Source organism: Protopterus annectens, chromosome 1.part0 (assembly GCF_019279795.1).
Source record: "Protopterus annectens isolate FY-2018-M chromosome 1.part0, PAN1.0, whole genome shotgun sequence".
Classification (NCBI taxonomy): Eukaryota; Metazoa; Chordata; order Ceratodontiformes; family Protopteridae; genus Protopterus; species Protopterus annectens.
Window position 1 is genome coordinate 441923513 of NC_056725.1, and position 26734 is coordinate 441950246.

Sequence of the window (26734 nt, forward strand, 5' to 3'; positions counted from 1 at the left end):
ACTAAAAGTAAATGATGCCACATACTACTGACAGTCAGAGGAAATAGCCAGTCTATTAGTGGATAAATTTAGCTCTCATTTCACCTCCCTCTTCCCCAAATCCCCAGATCACAACAGCATACACACGCACACACACACACACACACACACACACACACACACACACACACACACACACACACACACTCAACCCAAATCACCTAACAGCAAGTACTCAAAATCCCTATCCAAGGCTAAGAACACCGCAATTATGGGTCTAGATAACATAACACCATGCCTAATAGCCAGCTTAAAACAGGACCTGTCAAGTCCCCCATAGAGATATTCAATATAAACCTTCAAACAGGCTCTCACACCCCCAAATTTATATATACCAACTCCACGATCACCATACCTTGGAGGAAAACTGATTATTCAGATAAATGACCATCTCAGACTTAATATATGTAATGACCATTCAGTCTCATTATTATGGGACTGGATAAAGTGGGTCCTGGCATTTCAAAAGATTACCAGTAGAATGAACATTTGCATTTACTGGGCTTTGGTAAACATAAGTACAATAAAAAATATTCTAGTATTATGAGTTGATGTTATTTAATAATGTATAAAATAAGAACATGTATAAAAATACTTCATTAGAAAAAACACTTTAACATGTCCAGCAAAGTAGAATATGTTAAACTAACACTAATTTCCTTCTCAGGATATTGCTTAATTCTTAAATACTTAACTTGTTGCATTCAACATAGAATGAAAAATGTGACTTTAACTGCTCTACAGGAACATGAACTAGCCAATCACAAGCAGTGATTCAGTGCCCCCTTCCAAATATTAAATGAAACCTGCATTCAAGAAAAAAAAATCTGATATGCCAGAGTAGTGACTTAGTAAGAACAATGAGGTTGAATAAAGACAAAAAGAGATTGTGTATTATTTCTGCGATTCAACACACTCAGAATTATGGGGGGGGTGGTAGAATAAGAACAAGTAGCAAATTAGAACCAAAAGGAATATCTGCACCAGAAAAATAAAACTGCCAAAAGCCACATTCAAGAATCAAGATACCTAACAGACCACATCAAAATAAAATGTTATCAACGGAAGTAAGCAGTGGCTCCGCTATACAAAGTTGGTATAGAGGGAACCACAAAAAGGGCAGCAGAGCATGATAGGTTAGTTATAAAACCTCTGCACAAAGTTCTAGTATGTCGAGTTCAATAATGACTCACAAAGTCAGGGCGAAGTTTGTCTCATCTCCCCATATGCCTTTGTGTTCTCTGCGCAGTCCAGTTTGTTTTTTGTTTTTGTTTTCATTTGAACCAAAATATTAAACTCCCCCCCCTCTCTCTCTATATATATATAAAAATATATATATATGTGTGTGTGTGTGTGTGTGTGTGTGTGTGTGTGTGTGTGTGTGTGTGTGTGTGTGTGTGTGTGTGTGTGTGTGTGTGTGTGTGTGTGTGTGTGCGTGTGTGTGTGTGTGTGTGTGTGTGTGTGTGTGCGTGTGTGCGTGTGTGTGTGTGTTTACCCTTGCCCTTGTGGCCTGGGACATGGATAGAGGATATCTAAGAAGGATCATTTCACTTACATGATCAGCAAATAAATACAATTAAAAAGAAAAGAAAAGAAAGAATGAAAACTGAAATCACTTAACAGAAACTGAATATGTGATTCAGAAAAATGTATTACTCCATTAACTGCCAAGTGGTCTATAATACACAATGTGTCATCTCCAATGTCTGCTCAGACCACCCAAGTAGTTATCATGACTCTTACATATGTCACATATGGTTTGCTAAAGGTGACTTTTCCCAGAATCATTTTATTAGTAATGCTGGATATGGCCCAGAAACCTGGTTAATGACATCAGTCAAAAATTAATACAATGAAACAAATGACAGATACAAGTATGCCCTAGCAGAAACCAGAGTCTTTGTGGAATAAGGTATTTCAGCTGCCGAAGGCAAGTTTTTGTTACTATACTTTAGAAACACAGAACTTGAAATCAAGCCTAATGTCAATAACCAATAGGGAGCCTGCATATTTTTTATATTTATATTCATATATTCATATGCATATTATTTATGATATCAGACTTGGTTGTAAGCTCTTTTACATACCATTCATACACGCTGCACTATAACTTAAGATTGCTGCTGATCTCATTAGCAAACTCCATTCTCCACCAGGAATTGTGATCTATTGGGCATGCCATGTGATGCCACAAAGACAGGTAAGTTGACATACAACTTATTTATCTCTGGCTTGGCATTAGTTCCTATACCACCTGAATTTGGGTCTCCGTAACACATTATCCTTCTGTCCTATGGATCTGATTAAATGTCTGACTACTATACTAATATGTATCTTTAAACAGAGGTCAGTATCAGTTACGACTCAGAGGTACTTGCATCAGATTCCTCAAGCTGACCATGTTTTCCTGTCATTTTACAGGTAATATATTTAAGTATCAGAGTCCCTTCCCTGCCTATTAGCTAGTCTTGTCTTTTTTCCTCCATGAAAAATCAATCTGTTTGAAATCCAGTCTGAACCCAAATTATGACCAACAAGGAAATGTATGATGATGCTTTCTTATGAGTCCACAAAGTACATTAGGGTGAGTTATCTGCATACTGCAACAGCTCAGAGTTTCCAATACACACACACGTATATATAGACACACACACATATATATATATATATATATATATATATATATATATATATATATATATATATATATATACATTTTACATTATGATTGCTATGTTCCATGTTCTTCTCTAAAATCATATAAAACTTGTAGTAGACATGTTACTTTCAATGAAATAGTCAGAGAGTGACTTACATTCTTTTTTTCTACTAACTTTGCCAGAAGACTTAGTTTACAGATGGCTCAATATTTTTTGGCTGTTGGGGGCCTTTATTAATGCTTTTCTTTTTAATCATGCTGAGAGGAATTACAACATAGTCTGCTATCAGTTTTCATTTCACTACAACTGTACAAGTCAACATCCACTAAATTTTCATCTAGAGGAAATAATCAGCTCATGGCTTCAAGCACGGCCTCTTCTTATTTTATATCTATCTATACATATAGTTAGATCTGTATAGAGAGAGAGACAGACATATGCACACACATATACTCCACGTAACTATAGACAAGGAGAAAATTGAAAAACCCAAACATTTTGAATCACTGCTGGCATGCTAATAAAATTTGCACTGGCACTGTTTTCAGTCAAACATACCAACTCCTTATTTTCAAATCAAAGAAGTGTATCGGATAAATTGCATCCTTATTCAACATATACTTAATCAGAAGTGGAAAGCCATCTGTTATATTAAAGATAGACTAAAGAAAATACACGTAGTATTAGAAGATGCAATAAACCAACAAAATACCAAAACGAGAACCATTTAAAGCTAGAGATCTGTATGCTGTAGCAAAAATGAACAGAATGTATTACTGTGCAAATAAACTAATGACAGATGAAGTATTATCAAGTAAGTAAAAAGTAATAAAGGAAAATAAATGATACAGAAGAATATGAGCATGGAAAACAGAAGTGAAAATTAGTGGTGTTAAAGAGGCCTTTACTTAGTTTAGAAGTTAATTTAGATTAATTCACTCTTAAAAAAGTGTGCAGGTCAGTTAAAAGTTCATGAAGTAAACAATAATCTGAGTAAATGACTTTAAAAAAGAATATCTACTTACCTGAAAACATGATAAATATTGTGCAAAAGGTACTGGAAAGAAAGAAAGAAAGAAAGAAAGAAAGAAAGAAAGAAAGAAAGAAAGAAAGAGAAAAACATAACAAAATAATGCACTTAATTTCTGTTTATACAAAGAGCTTAACAGTTATGTGCTGAGAAACATTTAGTTTACCTACAATCTTTATTTAAAAGATAGGAACTGCACTAAAACTGGGACTTATAACCAAACTAGAGTGTGAATATAAAAATAATGCTATTAACTAGACCAATTAAAGCTGTGTGTTCCTTTCACCATTTACATTATGCAAGACAATCATCTACCAGAAGTGTTTCAGTAAGAATAAAAAACACACTTTCTGAGTTGGCCTGTGCCTGTAATCTCTTTTCACAAATTACCTCTTTGTTGGGCAGAAATTTGAAAACCCTTATATTCAGACCATAACTAACCTTCCACTATCAAAGTTAGTATAAGCTAAACTCAACGCTGTGGTACAGAGGGACAAAGCTTTGTCTTTTTCCTAGATGTCCCAGTTAGAGGTAGAGGTGATAGAGAATACAGTTGATGAAGTTTTGGGTGAGTATACTTCTGACAAATGAAATTATTCGAGTGGGGTCAGCATAAACAGGGGTGGGGTTAGCAGAATTGTTAAGGTCTTTACCTAACAGATACAGGTTACAGAGTATGATTCCAACTTCTGGCTGTTGGCTAGGCTTCTAGCAGTCTACAGACTGATAGCCTATTATTTATTTTGGGGAATGTGTGGCATAATGATTAAGGTCTACACCTTATAAACACAAGATACAGGTGTTGATTCTAACCTCAAGTTGATAATGATTAAGGTCTACACCTTATAAACACAAGGTACAGGTGTTGATTCTCACCTCAAGTTGTTGATAATGATTAAGGTCTACACCTTATAAACACAAGGTACAGGTGTTGATTCTGACCTCAAGTTGTTGATAATGATCAAGGTCTACACCTTATAAACACAAGTTATAGGTGTTGATTCTGACCTCAAGTTGTTGATAATGATTAAGGTCTACACCTTATAAACACAAGGTACAGGTGTTGATTCTGACCTCAAGTTGTTGATAATGATTAAGGTCTACATCTTATAAACACAAGGTACGGGTGTTGATTCTGACCTCAAGTTGTTGATAATGATTAAGGTCTACACCTTATAAACACAAAGTACAGGTGTTGATTCTGACCTCAAGTTGTTGATAATGATTAAGGTCTACACCTTATAAACACAAGGTACAGGTATTGATTCTGACCTCAAGTTGTTGCTAATGATCAAGGTCTACACCTTATAAACACAAGTTATAGGTGTTGATTCTGACCTCAAGTTCATAGGTTCATAGGTTCGTACTAGGCTATCTGCCCTAGGGCATTTATAAGCCTAGCCAGAGTGTGTGTGGCTTTCACCACTCCTTAGGATGAGAATACTACACCCTTTTAGGGTTTAGTTTACTGTGCCTCTGTCTAGTAGTGACACAGAGATGACCCCCGGGGTAAACCTACGATCACCCATCCACTCGTCAAGATTTCTCTTGAAGAGAGTAAGTGAGGGGCTCTGCCTAACATGGATTGGGATTCTGTTCCAGAGTGTAGGGAGCCTCTGGGTTATGAATCTGTCCCTCCAGCACGTCCTATTTATTTCTGTGTTGAGGTTTAAGTCTCTTGCTCTCGTGGCTCTGATAGATTTGGATTTTCTGAGGTGGAGCATGTCCATTAATTCCGGATTGGACATGGCCTTGTACGTCAGGCACAGGTCACCTCTGAGTAGGCAGTATGCGACTGAATTGAGCTGGAGTTTTTTCAGTCAGGCAGCATATGACATATGTTTAAGACCCTTTATCCTCTTGGTGAGGAACTTTTGGGGTCTTTCAACTGCTGCAGGTGTCGGGTAAGATACATCCCAAATGGGGCATTGTACTCAATCATTGGCCTGATAAGAGAAGAGTACAGGGGCACAATGACCTCTCTTGATCTAGATGTGAAACCCTTCATGATAAGGTGGGCAATAGAAGGTCTTCCAAACCACTTTGGCAATGTACATCGATGTTCTGGGAGAGAGGGAGGGCCTGGGTCCCTAGCCTTGAGGTTAGGACTTGGCATTTAGCAGCATTACCTCAGTTTTTTTTCCACTTGTGTTTGGTTTGTGTAGGTTTGTTGCCTGAGTTTTTTTTAAAATTCAGCTTAGGGTAGTGAGCCTGGCCAATATCCATCCACTATCAAGCCATCCCTGAGGCCATCCTGGCTGTCAATGGTTTATCAAGCATGTCCAGACAAGCAGACAGACATTGATCCAGTAGAATGACAATTAGCAATTACTGGACCGTTAAAACTGTATCCCGAAATCATGTACTGTGGAGTCCCAAGATAGGCAAGACACTGCCTAGGTCAGGGACTATCTAAATGGGGACATAGCTCCCTCTATCCCTCACTCTCTTTCTTCATGAAGATGGGTGGTACGTTTCAGGTCAACCCATGTTGCATGTACAATGTTTACAGCACATTTGTACTTGCTGTATGTTGACCTTGTGTTATTGTGTTATGCAAGGCTCCTTAGTAAGGTCTGTGACGGCTGTGTGACCTTTCTCCCCTTCAAAGGCTGGCAGTGGACGCCGTGTCCCTGACTATGGAGCAAGTGTTTACAATGAGATCTGGAATGACCCATCTTGTGACATAGGACTGTTTAGCACACTGACTGTTTGTTTGTATGTGTTGTATGAGTCCTGGTCTTGAGGGTCGACCAGCTTGACAAATTGGAGGGCGGTAATTTTTGGGGTCAGCGCCTCCAGCTATTTGAGTGTGTTTACTGTTGCAAGCTGCACACTCACCTTTTTGCAGTATCCTGTAGTAATCAAAAGATTAAACTGCAGCCTTATGTATGGACTTTAGTTGCCAGGAGTGAATTGGAGAGAGCAGCCCGGGACACTCCATGGCTATTGCATTGCTCCTTTTGAAGCTTATGTATTTGTTGGGGATCTCTGTCTCTGTGTTGGCTACATGAGGTTGGGAACATTGTTCAGATCCCCAGATTGGGAGGGAGGAAGACAGCAGAGGACGCCAGCAACGCCAGAATGTTGGCAATGTCAGTGGGTTCAGTGTATTTTGTCATGTCAGGAACTAGCCTATAGGGATGGGGGTACACCCAAATTGTTTTTAAAGCTTACTAAGGAAGGCCTTGTGTGCTTCTTGTGTGTATAAAAAATTTTTCTCTGCAGGTGCTATGATGGATGATTTTATGAGTGATGCTTGATTAAAAGTAGAACAGTTCTAAGGATCCTTTTGAGCACTTTGCTCTGTCATGTAGTAGCTTCCTCCTCCTATTGTAAAGTTTGTTTATGGCTGGGGCACCCAGACTGACGCCTGCCTGGGGAATGGGTCTGGTTTTATTTTGCCCTGGTGAGAAGGCATTTGCTAAAGCGGTGCCCTCAGAAGGTGCATTTGCAAAGGATTCAGCAGTTTTTCCACTACTCCAGGGCCTTGAAGCGATGGGAAGTTGGCAGTCTTAAGAAGTGGCCATTTCTGGAAGTTCTTCACTGTGGTCTTCAGGTGGGGGGCGGATGTGGATTTCCAGTGAGATTAATTTATGATCTATACTTTTACCAAAGAGGGATATACATGTTTGTGCATTTTTTTGTGATGTTGTGATGATCAGGTCTAGCGGTACGTCTCCTCTCGTGGGGAATATGACTAGTTGTGAATTTGCATTTGAGTTTGTGAATTCTAGAACCTTTGGGCTAGGGCAGTAATAGTTGAGTAATGTTCCCAGTCTATGTTTGGGTAGTTGAAGTCTCCCAATATGATGGTATCGGAGACATTCATACTCTCCAGTAAGCCCTGTGGTTGCTGTGTGGGGTTCCTGAGTTTGAGAGGGTGGTCTGTAGCATGCTGGCTAAGTTAGTTAAAGTGCTTTGCTTCCATCTCTATTTTGCTGAAAGATTCTGATGCTTTGTGTTGCTTACTCAACCTGGAGGTGTGGGTATCTTTTGATGAATATGATACTGGTTCCTTTTGGCTTTCGTCCAAGTTTTGGGGAAAAAAGCATGATATGAGGTAAAACCCGATAGCTTGAACCAGCTCTCAGGAGCCTTGAACCAGGAAGTCAGCCTGCACAGACATCGATGTTCTTGAGGGCATGGAGGAGGAGGAGGGCATGCATCTTGAGGTTTAGACTTCTGGCATTACCTTTAGTTTTTGTCCGCTTTCCGTTGGTGTGTTTCTAGGATGTAGGTTTGTCATTTGAGCTATGGCCTAAAAGGGGTCTTGGGGTGGCAAGAGCCTTGGCCAATATCCGAGTGCCAGGGTGCCAAGTGCAAGCATGGCCCGCGGCAGCATACTTTGCATAGACAGACCTGCAGACCTTAGAATTGATCCTAGAAACGCAATTGTTGCAAACTTCTCACCTGTTAAAACCGATCATTTTGTCTTCGTGGTGAGGGCATCATTCTGGGCTCAGGTAAGATACCGCTCAGGCCTAGGGCTACTGGCCTGGGCTACATAATCAGAGCTCCTCATCCAGGGAGGTACGCCCAGGTCGAGGTAATGCCTCAGGTCGCTCACACTCACACCGTACAATGACTGAGCCATATTTGTACTTGCTGTGGCTATGTCCGAGCGCTTGTGTTATGTGGCGGACCAGCTCCTGATACGTTACCAGACCTTTTCCTTACTCAGTCTGGCCAGTGTATCGCCAGTGTATCTGACTATGGAGAAGTGTTTACAAGTGTTTGGCATGATGTTTGGCCTAAGGGCTGTGACTGTTTAGGCTGACTTTTTTGGTGAATGTGACTTTGTGAACTATGTCTTGAGTGTGTGGCTGCTTGGGTGTCTGCTTGCTTGGTGTTGTTGTTTTGGTAGATTTTATTTTGCCCTCGGAAAAGTTTCTTTTTGTTTAGGTTTTTGGTTTGCAGTTGTGATAGTTCTATGTGAGACTGGGTTTGGTGTGGGTGGTTACCTTCTCCCTCCTGACTGGTCTTGCTAGCAATTTAAATTGAGAGAGCAGTTTCTCCAGTTAGTTGCATCTCCTGCATCTCAAGATATATTTGCATATTTTTTGAGGGGAGAGGAGGGTTGTCTGTGTACATGAGGCAATACTACGCCTTCCCATTCCCACCCAGACCAGCCAGCTGAACAGGAGAGACAGCAACTGACCTTCGACATGCTAGAAATAGTGAAAGTGAAAAGATTGCTGTGAGTCAGAAAAAGGAAATAGGGAAAGGGGACTGGAAAACAGTGAAATTTAGTGAAGTGTTTACTTTGTTTTTACCCGTATAAAAATGCTTAAAATGCAGGTGCTTTTAGCTTCAGATAGAGTATAGGCTAGGTTTAGATTGCAAGTAGAACAGTTCTATGGAAAAATTCGAAGAGCAAATTGAAGAGCACCAAAAATAGCTTAAACTTGATTTCAACCTGAGCTCCCCCGATACTGCTCTTATAAGCAACTTCATCGCGAAAAAGCGCGCTTAAAGCGACAAAAATGGGCTTTATAGCAGGGGTTGAAAAGAGCCTGGAATTGACCCATAATTGATAATAAACTACAAGATGCTGGGCTGGAACCAATCCTCTAGGGACAAATAGGTTGCTCAGTGCTCCCCACTCCCACTGGTGAACAAAGAAGTTTCCTCTTATCCAAATAAGGGTATGGATAGCACAGGAACCAAGACAAAGCCCAGAGATCAGCAAAATCTGAAGACAGGGCTATTCTAGTTCAGAAAAGCGGGAAAACAAGGATATTTTTTTTTTTTTTTTTTTTACAGAGAAAGGAGAAAAAAGATACAGTAACAAACAGTAAATGCTATAAAATGGCTAGCGACTTGAGTGCTTAGCCTAACAATTAAATTAAACAAAAATAACTTTTAAAGTGCTAACAATCAGTAAATTAAACACAAGTACAGTAATATGCAGTGTTGTTTATAAAGCAGTCGATAATTTAAGCGAAAGCCAGAAAAATAAAAATACTTATAAATCCAGGAAAGTCACTCTTTCACTCTCTGCTGCTTGTAGAACTCTGCAGGTCACACCCACAAGGAGCTGTGCTGAGTCTTTTTACAAGTGAAAAAGCATGCAAAAGCGGCTTTATAGCAAAAGGAAAGAGCCAGGAATTGACCCAAATGGCCAATAAAATACAAGTTGCTGGGCTGGAACCAATCCTCTAGGGACAAATAGGTTGCTCAGTGCTCCCCCTCTCCCACTGGTGAACAAAGAAGCTTCTTCTTATCCAAATAAGGATATGGATAGCACAGGAACTAAGACAAAGCCCAGAGATCAGAAAAATCTGAAGACTGGACTATTCTAGTTCAGAAAAGAGGAAAAAACAAGGATATTTTTTTTTCTTTTTACAGAGAAAGGAGAAAAAGATACAGTAACAAACAGTAAATGCTATAAATGGCTAAGCACTTGAGTGTGTTAGCCTAACAATTGAATTAAACAAAAAATAACTTTTAAAGTGCTAACAGTATAAATTCAACACAAGTACAGTAAAAACAATATGCAGAGCTGTTTTTAAGCGAAATGCAGTCGAGATGCAGTAATTTAAGCTGAAAGCCATAAAAATACTTATAAATCCAGGAAAGTCACTCTTTCACTCTAAATACTTATAAATCCAGGAAAGTCACTCTTTCACTCTCTGCTGCTTGTAGAACTCTGCAGGATACCACGAGGAGCTGTGCTGAGTCTTTTACAAGTGAAAAGCATGCAAAAAGCGGGCTTTATAGCAAGGGGTTGAAAAGAGCCAGGAATTGACCCAAAATGGCCAATAAACTACAAGTTGCTGGGCTGGAACCAATCCTCTAGGGACAAATAGGTTGCTCAGTGTTCCCCACCCACTGGTGAACAAAGAAGCTTCCTCTTATCCAAATAAGGATATGGATAGCACAGGAACTAAGACAAAGCCCAGAGATCAGCAAAATCTGAAGACTGGACTATTCTAGTTCAGAAAAGCGGAAAACAAAACAAGGATTTTTTTTTTTTTTTACAGAGAAAGGAGAAAAAGATACAGTAACAAACAGTAAATGCTATAAAACGGCTAGCGCACTTGAGTGTGTTAGCCTAACAATTAAATTAAACAAAAAATAACTTTTTAAAGTGCTAACAGTATATATTCAACACAAGTACAGTAAAAACAATACGCAGAGCTGTTTTTTAAGCTTTCAAGTTGTTGGCTAGGCAGAAAAAGGCTTTTCAGAGCAGTTAGCTGAGGATTAGCCTATTAACCTCTACATTGCAAGCTCATCCACCATCCACTGGGGGTGGGGTGGGGAATGGCAGCTATGACTTGCTACATGAGGACATCTACAGGGAAGAATCACTATTACAGCAGTAGGGAAAAGGTCTGCAGAGCACACTACCAAGAGATGCATAGCAGTAGCTGGGGAAGACATGATGAGATTCACGTGCTTCCTGTGGGGGACTGCACATACTGGTACTTGAGAGAGTTGCAGGAAATAGGAGCTTGTAGTGGGGCTAGCAGGAGAGTCTACTAGGTCCTTTTCACTGCTTTGTTTCCTATCATCTGCCTCTTCCATATCTGGGCAACTAGTATTCTAATTAGTCTCTTCAGTCATATAATAAATGGACCTTAGAACTCTCACCTGTGCTAGAAGGTGCCCAGTTCTCATCCTGATATAGGAACAAATGATAGAGATTGGGTGAAGGACTGGAGTTAGCACAGAGTATCTGGCAGTTAGCATAGAGGATTAAGGCTAAGAGCTATTAATGAACCACTTCCTGTAGTTCAATGTTTGAATCCGTCATCATCCATTTACCTACTGGGTCACTCTGAGCAGGTGATGTAGCCAGACAATACCCTATGGTAATTGTAAACTTAGGCTAGGCTCCTCAATGGTCTCCTTGATCTTGTGCCTGGCAAATCCCTGTAAATCTCAGATGGGGAAGAGAAGTCACTGGGCAAGACACAATGGGGGAAGAGGAGGAAAAAAGAAAAAAAAGCTAGTATGTCTAAATAAAATACGATCATCCTGCTAAGACTATAGCAGTCCCAGTTTAATTTATCATTAAGCCACGAATGAAACAGATCTCTTATGTAACAGTTCTGTACTCACCATTATACAGGTGAATGTAGGAAAGACTTTTCACTGTTTTCTACATTATTGTTTCTACAGCTCATATGTCATGCAACAACCATTTAATTCACAAGAAATGCACCTTCATGTAGCCATTGTACAGCTGCACACATAAAACAGCAAGTTTTAATGCAAAACAACTGAAAAGATCTCTGGTCATTGGAAATTGACAGCTATTCCTGAGAACTGAATAGAGCTTGACAGTCAAAATTGTTTTAATGGCTATGCTGATTATAATAACTTTGAGGAGTTATTTGTCCTCCCTATTGATGCCAGGCTCCCGCAACCCAAACATCAGACCCTCATCCTATCAACAGATTTGAGCACTGTTCAGCTTGTGCTGCAATGCCAAAGTTCAATCTGTTGAACAGCTTGGAAAATGAATTTTATGTTAGCAAGTACAAGATTCAAACATTCCAGGCATTGAGATCAGTATTTCTTAATTATTGGGGTGTAATTCTTTCTTTTCTTGCAAGTGGCAAAGCAAAAGTTCCTGTATGCACATTCTGAAAGTGCTGTTTCCTATCCTGAACACACAGCTGTCAGAAAACTTCATTTCTTTCTGCTACTAGTTTACAAATTTTATTAGGTCAAACTGCAAGGGAGGCGCAAGCTGACTCTTCTCAGTCTTGCTTATTAAACTTCATCATGTTTACATTCCTGCAGAAGTTCAAAGCTGAAGCAACACCTATCTAGTCACAGAGATGAAGAACAAGTCCTGTACAGATCCTCCTATTCTGCAAAATTTTTGTCAGTACTTTTCTGGTGCCTGCTCTTTAGACAATTGCTTTATGGACTTGCCTTTTTTATTTTTTGGAGATGTATTGGAGATGTTCTCTATGATACTTATATGGTACCACCTAAAGTGTAAGGGTGACCACTGTTGTTCACAACTCAGTATTACCAAGATATACTGTGACTGTTGCTTAAACTTTGACTTCAGAAATACATATCACTTTAATTGGAAATATGTGTATCTGATAAGATTCCTCGCAGTGAGAATGAGCAAAGATATTTTCCATCTTAATTTCTGCATGATGGCCTTCGGCACTAAAACATTAGGCTATATGATTTTTTGTGTTCTAGAAAATGCATTCCTTTCTTTTTCAAGCTTTTGAAATAAACAATACTAACTATATTACCAAAATAGACCCATAAATATAGCCACATTGTGGTAAGCATTTTTACATCATGAGCAGCCTTGTGCAGGTTGTATGCAATACAGAAATACACATTGATAGAGCGGTGAGTGCTGAGGAATGAGCTGACCGTGGTACATGTTAATGACTGTATAAACAGATGGCAATGGGTAGTATTATTAAAATGAGGGTTGTAGTGTGTCAAAAGAGCAAATCAAAACTGGGGAGTGATACAGAAACATTTAAAATGTGATGTGGTTCTCTAATAATAGTGTTGCGGAACACAGTTACATTCTCATACAAATATGTTAGGAATTGTTGAAGCATTAATGTGTATATTGCAGAAGTTTTTAATACAACTATGAGCTCTGGTGATGTGAATTGTCACCCTCGAAAATGCCTTGTCGTCTGACTGCATTTAACTTTTTATGGACTCCACAACACCATCATTATGAACTGGTACCAAATGGAAACAGACACCACGTTGGCCTCATCTGCATGCTTGTAGGAACTGTAGATTACCTATCCCAGTAGATACCAGTGGATGCTGAGGTATGTATGGCTTTATGTATACGACCTAAAGTGACCTCTCAGCATCCAACAGGGGGCAAAATAATGGTATCTCAGCTTCTTGATACCATGGTGCAGCATGTGTGAAGCATATGGGGTCTTTGCATATCACATTCCGCAGAGGAGAGAGAAATCACCCTGTCAGACTTCCATGATATAGTTTGCTTCCTTGAGATGTTGATGGCTTTAGACTGCATCCACATTGAAATAAAAGGACCATTAGGGGAACTGGAAAGATGGTATGTGATTCAGAAAAGGTATTACTCCATTAACTACCAGGTGATCTATAATACACAGTATGTCATCTCCAATGTGTACTCAGACCACCCAAGTAGTTATCATGACTCCCACATATGGCACATGTGTGACCTTTACTGATGGTTTGCTAAAGGTGACTTTTCCCAGAGGCATTTTATTAGTAATGCTGGATATGGCCCAGAAACCTGGTTAATGACATCAGTCAAAAATTAACAGACTGAAACAAATGACAGATACAAGTATGCCCTAGCAGAAACCAGGGTCTTTATGGAATAAGGTATTTCAGCTGCTGAAGGCAAGTTTTTGTTGCTTGGATATATCATATGGTGCCTTATGGTATGACCATGCCACATGTTCAAAAATGTTTTCAATATGTTCAGTGTCACCCAATTTCATTCTTAGGAGATAGTTACCGAAGGTGGGACAGCTGCTTGTGGAACAACCCTCAGCATACCAAGCAGGGAGATTGATCCAGATAAGGGCTCATAAGAAGGTAGTGCAGCAGTGGATGAAAATGCCGGATGGAGGTTGGAGCAGAATGCCATGACACTGGCAATAATTCAGATCCTTACATACAGCTTCAGCTCATAGCACAGCATTTACACTACAGTAAAAGTGGTGCATATAAACCCTCATACCTCTCAACCTCTTAGTGCAAGAAATCTGGACAAAGCAAAATATAATGGGGAAACAAAGGAGCAAAAATAGGGATATAGTTTAAATATTGCTCTTATAAACCTACAAAGTTCATAGAATTACAGGTTTTGCATTAGTATGCATTGTCTGAAGGATACAAAGTCTGAAACTGAAATGTCTGTCATAATTTAGTGACGTCAGTCCTCAATAATTTGCCAGGAACCCACATTTAAGAGGTATGCAAACCCTACACCAGAATTCTCTTAGGCTGGTTATACCGTGTGTTAAATATATGCAACTCAAGTAACAAAGTACAATGAGCAGGGCCCAGTTATCAGCATTTACACAGGTGAGGTGAGCACGTGTGCACAACATCTTTATCAGAGAAATGTGTGAGTGCCAAAGAGAGTGGAAAATAAAACTGTGATTGTGTGCAGTGGCTGGGGGAGAGCATTATTGAAGAAGGATTTGTGAAAGGTCAGTGTCTCACTGGATGTGTATGTATGTGGAGTACTGGAGGCTGTGATGGTGTGTTTGTGTGTGTCTGCTGGGACATAACCTTAGAAGTAGTTATGGCACTGTGGCTCAGTGTACTGCACAGGTCAAGACCATGCATGGTAGAAAAGTGGGTATCTTGAGCATGCATCTGCCCATGAGAGCCACCTCTACTAGAAGATGCATGAGTTGTACCATGGCCCTAGCTAGATGGTGACATGCTGTGAATGATATCTATTAGCAGATGTGCAAATGATGTGACTGCCATATCCATGTGAGACCTAGTTCTGGCAGTACTCACCTCCACAATAGATGTAGCTGTGAAACTGCTAACACTGTGTAACCGTGATTTTCCCCTTTCATGGTCATAATGGCCATTATTCATGGAATTAGAGGTGGAACAGCTTCATAGATTGTGCCTGATGCACATCAGGTAAGCATGAGAGGACATGGCACATTCTAGTATGTGATTCAGTCTATCAGAACTATCACATGTACGAGACTTGCACTCCTGGAATTCATCCCACACACCCAGCATTAGCCATACTAACTCTGAAAAGGCTGCGGTGGTACTAGTCTGTGCTTCCTTTATGGCAATGGGACATCCATTTTGTTTCAGCCATTAACACAGCTGCTTCAGGTAGGGGCTGGCCCCAGTGTCTTCAGTAAACACCAGTACTCACTCTCCTGTGTGTATGCCCTTGACCTGTTGGGCTTTCCAGCAGATATGAATAACTGCCTATAGGTAGTCTCACACTAGCCTGGCTTTCAGTGGCTCCCATAACCTATCCTTTCTGTGTGTCATGTGCCTTTTGGCTTTCCACAGGCACAGACGCCATGTCTGTGGTGCAAGTAGGTGATACAGTGGTGCCATTCCCAATGTCTGACAAACCCACCATACTCCCTGATAGTGCCAGTTCATTGCAGCTATCATTATTTGAGCTAGACATATCCCTAACATCAGGTAGTGGAAGTTCCACAGTGGTGCTGCCTGGCAGTGATTCAACTATAAGCACAGCAAAACAGAAAATCAAGGATATGTCTGCCCTCCGCCATGCATATAATTGCAATGCAATTCTAATATGACAGTGTTGCCCAGCTGTGCAGGTAAATACCTCACCTCATCAGGTGCTCTCACATGCTGTATTTTTGATTTTCCTAGGTAACTGAAAACACACATATTGTTATTCAAATGTGCAGTGAGTACTTGGAAAATAAAAATAACAACAATATACATACACATATCATGGTACTCACCTGGGGAACCTCTTACCTATATGCATACGTCTCAACCTGTTAGCACAAGACATCTGGACAAAGCCTGACAGAGCAGTGGGACAAATGCCCAAAATAGGGACATATTTTAAATATTGCTCTTATAAACTTAGAAAGTTGCTAGATTAACAGGATTGGTTCTAACATACATTTTCTGAAGGATTGTAAGTCTGAAACTCAAATGAATGTCAATATTTAGTGAATTCAGTCCTCAGATCATTCCAGTGATTTGCCAGAAAAACACAAATTTTATGAAGAACAGATCACAAATATTTACTGAAAATCTGGTCATTCTTCAAAAATCTGTACAGTTGAGAGGTATGCCTATATTCTAGCAACATGTTGCAGCTCTGCTCAAGGTCTAACACTACGTTGTGAGACTGACCAGTTATTGTAGTGCATCTAACACAGGCCAGAAACTCTTCCATCTCTTTCAGAGGTTGTTTTACTGATGACCCACCTCCCATTGACTTAACTTCACAAACAATGTAGGTACCTCTTTTGTCAGCCACAAGGGTGATGCCTAGCAGACTTGATCATGTGTTCAGTTCTGGCCTCCTATAGTGTTAATGTCAACCACAAGATCTTGCCAGACATGGTATTGGCGGCCTGGTAGGAAGCTACTGGTTCAACGAGCTGTTGGTAAGGAGAGATGTAGGCTTGCAATAGCACCTCATTCTCAGGGTCAGAGAACTTGCTTTTCCTTGTTTTCATTCCATTGCTGACACTGCTGATCTCTTGTTGATCCTTGCAAGGCTCAGTCCTGTGAAGATGGACAACACCCATGTCAGCATAGTGGTACTGACTGCCAGTAGCTTCTCACTGGCTCCCAGTATGCCAGACTGCCTGTATATACCACTGACCTCATACATCCTACATATACTGACCCTGGGCACACACTTCCCACCATGTCATCTCTATAGGTTCCATAGACAATATGTTAACCTCATCCCCCCAAAAAATCTACACAGCTGTAACAAGTGATAAGTAAACCTGGTGCCAACAAATCCCCCCATCAGGGTTGAAATCATCATATATGCATTAGACACATACAATTCTAGACCCATTCATACGTGTTACACCATGCCCTGTCTTAAGGTTAACCTGCTGTATTTAAGCTCTGCACTACCTAATTGGTTATGGGTATGTCATCCATTACTTTGATTATCCCTGCAGTACAAAATTCACACAGGTTTTACCTAATTGTTTTTCTTTTGTGTGTGTAGGAGATCTCAAAATTTCAAACAAAATTTTTATAGCATGGAATTAAAAAAAAAATATTTCAGTAAGGTACATAAACTGGCAGGTAAATGTCGTGAAAGGAATGCACCTAGCTTCAGCAAGTGATACGCCAAAACCTCTAAAAAGTATCAATTCAATGCATCTGTAGCCTCTTTCAAAGTAACAGATCTGCAATTTCTTCCATAGCGTGACGAGACTCACCAAATTCCCCTCATATTTATAGTATGCAAATTCAGGTGTCTAGGTATTGTGATTACGCAAATGAGAGGTCCAGTAACTATCGTCTCTGAATAACTTAATTTGCATGTCATACTTGCTGCCAAAACCTTGCATCCACTTCTACACAGTGTCATGTAAATGCTTATGCACCTCTAGACATTATTGTGCATGTGTAGTTCACCTAATGGCTCAGTGGGTTATGTAATTTCACTTCTAATCTAATGGAAATTCTGGTGTTTTACTGCACTCTGTATTCATGGCTTATAATCTATTGCCTCATCTTACAGTGTGGTGTACAAATACTGGAATATGGAATGTATATTTCTCAGTCCTGCCTCAGATTGTTCAACTGAGTTACTACATGTTGCACAATGGGTGGAGAACTGGGTCATTAGTATGACCATATTATGTCAGAAATATGTCTTTGTTATTTCTGTGATAGAAAACATGCCTAGTGAAGATACGACTAATGCATCTTCTTGCAGGGGTCAGCGCTGGTGCATGGATGAAACTAAAATATTCCTCAGCTTCCTCTAGTATGACTTCTGCAACCACCATTGCAGGAAATATATGACAGCACACAGTATAACCATAAAATACAATCAGGATGCAGTCACTGGAAACAAACTCCAACTTTTAATGGTGCTTCTGGTACCACAGCAAACAGCCGTTTTGGATATTTTGTGTTGCTGTGTGTTTGGATTAGCACACAGTATAAAACAGAGGCATGACATTTATTGGCAAAAGCTATAATAGGTATTATGGGCATCCCACATACTGGTGAGCAATGTTGCAATCATTACAGCAAGCTCAAACAATGCCCTTCTGACCTCCTTGGCAAGAAGGAGCCTGAGGTTACAGCTGCAGCACCAGTGATGTACTTTTAGTAAAATTTGTCCATACGTACATACTACCAGAGTGTAGGTTATCCACACATTTTGCATAGTCCTGCTTCTCTCGCTATAGCCCCAGAAGAAATACTGGAGAATGCACAGTTGCACAAGAGAAGGACTGAATGGCTTCCCAGGAACTGGGGGTGAGAACACCTGCTTATTGCAGAACAGCTTCTAATGCTGTAGACGGACTATGGGTATGTTGAAAGATTATGGATGAAACCTGTCACTGTTAGCTCTGTGCTGTACTGTCAATTCTGTTCTAAGGTCCATAGTTCAAAAGTAGCAATATGCTTGTTTGATGCTTTTGTTCTGTGTTTTTGCTTCTTGCACATTTCACTGAGACAATCTGAGAAGATCAACATGTTGAGACATTGCCTTTCAAACTGCATGTGCTGATTATTGTAAATTTGCTTGTCACCTTTAGTTTTGTAGCATGCAATTATTGTTAATTTCAGAAAGTGTTTGTTGTAGTTTTCAGTACAATAAACATAACATCCTGCTCCTTCATTGCATCAACACCTCCAATGTCAGTTTTGTTTTCTGTAAGTGCACATGTTCATTAGACCCTGCTCACAAGCCTAAATATCTTTCCATTACAACAACACTCCTTTCTTCCTTCACTAACTAACTCTGTTGACATACTTCTCAAATGTACATAATTTCCACAATCTTTCAGTCTTCTCTTCCCATTACAAATCTGTCCTGATCCTATAGATTGCTAAACAGTCATGTATTCCTAATTTGCTTTTCTGAACTGGCCTCATTACTATACAGCTGGCTATAGAGGTACTGCACAACTTTTTCTTACAGTTTATTGATCTCACATTTGAAGAGGTATGTCTCTCATATATAAAATGGATACCTACCCCCCCACAAAAGAAAAAAAAAAAAAAATATATATATATATATATATATATATATATATATATATATATATATATATATATATATATATATATATATATATATATATATATATATCTATATATGGTCGAAACTCATAACATCGACACATGACAGTCAAAGCATTATGCCCTTTCCCCACTCTAGCACGACCCTGGAGTTAGAATAAATAGATAGGGGGTGGGGGGCACATACCCCCCCCACAATGGGAGTTGTGGGGGGCATAGCCCCCCACATTATTTAGATAAATATTGTCATCTCTGTTATAACTATCTACATTTATCTGTGAAATTTATTATGTATGTGGGGGGCTGTGCCCCCCACACCCCCTATCTATTTATTCTAACGAGTTTCGACCAAATGTGTTTTCGGTGTTTTGAGATTTCGGTGTTTTGGTCTCTCTGAACAGTTTGTCGATCATATGAATTTTTGAACATATGAAGTAGATATATATATGTATATATATATATATATATATATATATATATATATATATATATATATATATAGATAGATAGATAGATATATAAGGGTCTACTTTCATTCACTTAAAACTAATTTCACTGAATTTCAAACTACTCATCACACCAAATCGCTGAAAGCTCAAATCACTGAAACTCATTTCACTGAATCACATTTCACTGAATGTAAGTACTGTTGGGCAAATAAAATGTATATGCCATTTTCCCCACTGTAGTGTGATCCTGGAGTTAGTATATATAGTTGGGGATGGTGTGGGGGGCATAGCCCCCCACCTACTTTTGGTTTTATATTGTTAGCTTTCAGTGAAATGAGATTCATAAATATAAAAGGTAAGTAGGTGGGGGGGGCTACACCCTCCACACCCCTCAATGTTGGGGTCTGTGCCCTCCACACCCTCCCGAACTATATATATATATATATATATATATATATACTAACTGCAGGATAGCACTACAGTGAGGAAAAAGCATATATTTTTTATTTGCCCAACATACTTACATTTAGTGAAATTTGATTCAGTGAAATGAGTTTTCAGTGATTTGAGCTTTCAGCGATTCTTTGAGGGTGAATTGAAATTCAGTGAAATGAGTTTTCAGTGAATAAAAGTAGACCCTTATATATATATATATATATATATATATATATATATATATATACACACACACACATATATATATATATATATATATATATATATATATATATATATATATATATGTATAAAACCCTACCTTTCCCTCCCTATCATATTCTTTCATTTCCACCCTCTTATTCTGTCCAAAGATAGATGTAATTGATGCTGAATCCCTTTTAAATGTCACCTACTTTCTCACGATTACCATTTTTATTTGTGCATTAATGCTCTGACAACCATTAGAGTATGGAAACATGCAGTGCACACTTATCATGTCTACAGCATGTCTTAGTCACCACTGAGATTAAATTCCTTCACCACATAACCTGTTGCATCTGCATCTTGATTTCCTAATGAGCTTCAGTTTGCAAAGCCCTTTTGCTTTTGTGAATTATTCATGCTGTCACAGCCATGTCACATACAGAAAGTATACAGTGGCTGGCTCAGTGCGGTCATGGAGGCCATGGTTTGGAACCACAGGGAGAGTGGCATTTCAGCACGATTGCAGTATATGGAATTTTCTTAGTTAATGAATGTTTTCTTTGTGAAGTATTGTGCTTTTTTCCTGAACCACCCTGAGCTTCTTACATTTGATGTAATGGAATTATTTTATATATTATGCGTTTGCTGTTTATTACTGTTTTAGCATTCTTTCTTGCATTGTATCTTTTCTACAGCTCACTACTGGAAGTCTGAAAACGAGTGCTATCAGTCCTAACACATCAAATATTTGACAACCATTCCTTAATAACATTAAATTGAAAAACTCACAGCTGTACAATTGAAGTGTTATTGTAGGAGGGCTTCAATAAACTAATTTTTAGTCCTCAGATAAGGGTGAGTATTCCGACATGCCACATTTTCACAGTCGGTATATATTCCCACTAATCACTCTCTTTGAAGGATTGCCCTTAAGAGACTTATTATTTCATGACATCTTTTTATATCGTATGCAGACATTTTATACTGTCTACATTTATGTATTTATTTCCTGAAATGTGTTGACCAAATAAACCCCACTACACCAAGGGGTTTTCAGTAGAGACTAAGGATGGCATTTATAGTGAGGTGCATATATTAGGCTATAGCACACATGTGGAAACATGCTTTTTCTTATTCATTGCTTACCATAGGAGGATATAGTACAACTGGCAGATGACTTGCTTATTTAAGTTCATTTTCTCACAGCTAGGTGACCAAATTTAGATTTCAGGTTCTGTTGTTGTCCATGGGTGTTTTGCTGCCATGCCCACCCCCCCCCCGCCCCCCTCGGACAGATCCCCACCTTCACCAGTTAATCACATCTATATCCTATACTCTGAATCCTCTGGGAAAGTTGTCATTCCTGAAGTCTGAAAGCCCAGTTCAATTGGTTCATACAGACTGACCATATTTCAGTGAAACTTCCATTGACCTGATGAGTGATTATACCCAAGGGACCTCTACCAATTATGTCAATCATTACCAAAACCAATATATGGAATTTTGGCTTAATATTTCCACTGAAGAACAGCCCCTCAAAACTGTAGCGCCCTTCACATACTGAATGTAATGACCTCTTGATTGCCTTAAAGATATGTGTTCACCCTATGAGTCACTGACAGGTTACATCTACTTCTTACTTCCAACTCTCTTTTGTTTGTTACCCTCAACTCTGAATTTCCCTTTGTTATGATATAACTATGCACCGAAGACAGGCACACTTGTTCAAAGACATAGAAATGTAGACAAGGAGTACAACCACTACCCCTGTGTTGTTTTATTGAAACATATTGCCTTAAACTCTATGCCTTAATATTTAACATAACCATAACATATTTTATCAACTAAGGGCCACTCAGGTGCAGAGCTATTTTTAAAAATCAATACATATTGTGCTGCATGTATTCAAACCAGAAAACATTTGGACAAATATAAGCATTTGGCTCTAAATAAGAAGACACAAAATGTTATGTAAGTAGTGCATGTATACACCACAAAAATAAAACAGACAGTGCATCCCTTGTAAGGCTGATTGGCCAGGATAAATTGTACATATATGTTACATTTACTATTGTCCTTGTGGCTCAACTCATGGCTGAAAAGGATATGAGATAATCCATTTCACTTACATGGTTAAAAATAAATCTAGAAATAGTAAATCATTAGAAAATGAAAATATAAAATATCTTTTCTGCAAATCACATTAATTCTTGTACTGTATGATTAAACTCTTTACTGTTCAGGCTTCTCCTTCATAACTTCATAGTACTTGTACAATTTAGATAAAGAATTAGTGACAGTTATTTTCTTTTATTTCAGTACCAGATAAAAATATATTCCAAACTGCTTCTCTATATTTCCGGACTCCTGTGGTGCTAATGTAAACTTTGCTGTCCTTTGCACTAGATTATTATTATCACCTCATCTAGGCGCTTTGCTTGCTAAATCAATTGTTCTTCAAACAGATTTATGTTCATAGATATTGCCAAGCGACATAACGTGTATTACTGTGACACAGGTAACATAGTTAATCAAACATTTTCTGCAGTGCTCTCTAGCTTTCACCTTGAAATGTCATTTGTTTATCCTGCATAAAAGAAACACACATTTATGCATAGAAACATAAATAGTACTACTGATTTCAAAAGTAATGCACTGTCTTATCAGAATGTATTGAGCAGTGTGATATCTATATATAGCAACCATCACTTCAAACCACCTTGCAATGCATGAATTTTCTTTCATTGAAAACAACCTACATTCTTGTTTTGCAGCCATCTCTCTTACACTCTCTGTACTTTTGTACCATGAATCATTAGGTCCTCTAAAATAACGTGTAGTCATGTCCCTGAATTCCATATCAGGTTTCAAGACTTTCTTAATAAACTTCAAAGAAAGCACCATGAATCATGAGGTCCTCTAAAATAACTTGTATTCATGTCATTGAATTTCATATCAGGTTTCAAGATTTTCTTAATAAACTTTAAAGTAATTTTTTAAAAAAATTGTATATAATTGTACTTATTTGTTAACTTGGTTAATCTGCTAGGAACAACTTCCTCTCCTTACAGGTGTTACCCGGGAGTGCAATTGGTTTGTCTTTTCAGAGTCATAACACACTAAGCAAACAGGATGAAGCTAATTAGTACCTCATAGCCCCAAGTGAGTGCACAAAACTACCAGCAGATTTTCAGAACCATAAAAGTAGAATATGTACTTGTACACGTGTGTACATCTGGCCACATATTCACTGATTACTTTAATAAAAATGTTTAACTTTTATACTTGGGTTCTTACTATACCTACACAGCGATCACTGCTTTACTTAATAATTGAGGAACTTTCTTTGTATCTTATGAGGACTGGTAGAGGTGGAAGGTTTAGCAGTGATGCATAAAGATGCCTACAAATGAAGAGGCCATTGGTGCACTTATGTTAAGTATGCACTTCCAAAAACTGCTGCTTCTTTTGTATTATACAGCTCTGTCAACCCCTACTACATGCCTTCATCCATTTACTCCACATTGACCTTTAAGCCTTCCACTAACATGAATTGTACTGGTCACTCTTATGACTCATGTGCCACAGCACCCTCTCCATGATACAAGTATTGTCTAATCATAGTCTATAAGTTATGTCATGAATGCAAAACACAGAGTATATTATTATGTAATACACAATCTCAGTTTAATACATACCAACATATGAAGTTATAATCCATTGCTGTAAAACATGTATTACAATCCCATGTATCCTAAAAACCTATACATTTTAAACTGTGGTTTCTTGTCAGTGGAACATTTAATTCACCTGCTGTTCCTACTTACAAGATGGGTGGTAACTACTGAACAGAAATGTTTTGATCCCAATACATGCTTATTGAATATTGAAAAATATCCATAACTTAAATGCCATTTTATGATTATTTTTAAAGGAGGTGGAATGCTACTAATATTTTGCAAATGCTTGAGTAGCTCATCCTAGTTCATCCTACCAACCTTTCCATTCTGGATGTTTATTATTTATTTATTTAACTAATCAAGTATTTTTTTTTTTTTACAAAATACGATTTAGTGCTACTTATTGTAGTGACAGAAACAGCTGCCAGAGATCTTTGAACTTGCATTTTCCCGCAGTATTGTGCAACCTTGGAGACAATATATATATAAGGTAGTAGTTGTGTCATCCTCACAGAGGGATGCAGGAAGTATTTTCCTTATAAAGAACACTGGTTTGGTGATTTCTGGAAGTTGTTTTGAAAATTTTTGACATAATGCCATTCAAATGAAACTTCATTTTGGTAAATATTTACAAAAACAAGTCAACCTCTGGTGGCATTGGAACATCCATTGTCTAGTATTTAAGACCACAGTTTTTTCCTTAGGTCATTTAATGATAAACGAAAGATGACAATAGATAAACAAGTGTTGATAGTCTTGATTACTCTTTGAAAGCTATTAAAATGTTCATCTGGAGGATGTGCACAATGCTTGGTAAAGGGTCATCATCCCCATTTGCTCAGTAAGCAATGACTTGATTTGATTTGTAAAAAAAAAAAAAAAAAAAGCACCAGCAAAAGTGGATTGCTTGACATGTAGTTGAAAATATTGTTGTTTGAAGGTGCCCTTTTTGTTGGTCAAGAGGTTGGGTGGTAGTTGGATAGTGAAAAAGAAGCATGTGTTGTCCTCATGGCTAAGTAATGGTGTCAAACAAGCCACTGTTATAGAGACTGTCCCCATGAAGCATTAGTTTGGCCTTTTTAGAATTGTCATGCAATTTAAGACATTTGATCTGGTCAGCTGAGCACTTGGTCTGAACAGTTGTTATGATGTTAAGTGAGTAATGATGATCGGGTAATGGAGCAATATGAACTGGCATCTTTGAAGTAGTCTCCTGGGGAGATCTGAGATAAAACTTTGAAAACATTTGAACTTATGCTTTTTTATTGCTAATCATCTAAGAGTTTGAATGAAAAAGAGAGAAGGTGCAACTTGTGAGTGAGTGGTATTATCACTTTACAGAAGATGTTTCAGATTGCTCGGGTTCCATGAAATCCAAGATTGACTTGCAGACTGTCTTTTTGCAAAATTAGTTCTTGGTTTAAGAATACCTTTGGGATGCTGTTCAGGCTTCCTTAAAGGAAATTTGGTAAACTGCAGATGACATTCATTCAGTTTGTTTCATGGTTCCTGAAAGATCAGGTATTATGGACATTTTGGCAGCCAGTTTAGAGGTGTACTGCTGACAGATGCCCTATATATTCTTTACCATGATGTTTGGCTACCACTTTCTACCAAAGTCAACAATTTTCAAATGTGATAAATGAGAGTAAGGGGCAACGACTTAAGTATAAATTGATCTCCACGGCTGTCCTGAAGATATTTATCTGAATGGTAATTTGGGTATTATGAATGCGAGTCTGGCTTTAGCAAGGTTACAATAGTTGCCATTGCAGATTCAAATAAATGCTGGAGGTGCTAAGCAGCATGCTGAGGTGAACCTGAGAGAATTTTTTTTTTTTAGGTGGAATGGAAAGAGGAAAAGAAAACCATAACAATATGTGTCTTCAAGCTGACTTTCATTAGCCAGAAAAAAAATACAAGTCTCTATGACTGTTATAGATTCTAAGGGTTTGCTTAATTTAATTGTATTATATTTGTAAATAACACGTCTGTAATGGGCTTCTGTCAGATGGGTAATACTACTACTATTCCAGAGAATGGTTACAGAAGCATTTCTACTGATACTAATAGAATAGTTTAATGTCTACCAGTCTTTCAATAATTGTAAAACATTGCTCAATGTGGGACTTCACATGTGTTAAAGAATGGGAACGTTTTAAAAAAGCAACTGGATCTCAATATCTGGAAGATTGTGAAGAAATAACCAACCTCTCTCTCAAAGTTAACCAGCAGCCAGAATCCAACAAGTAGTATAATAAAAAGAGCAGGTTAACACCACGATAAGTAGAAACGAACCTTTATTAACCAGAAATGAGCGCTTTCGCGGGCCCACAGACTGCACGCTTCTTCAGATGAATATAACATCACAGTAAAGGCATTCTCTATATATACAAAAACGTTAATTGCTAAAACCTTTGATTCATCCAATTAAAACAATAATCAATCAATTATACTATTTATAATGCTCATTCATTTAAAGCAGTACAGCCAAAAGTAGCC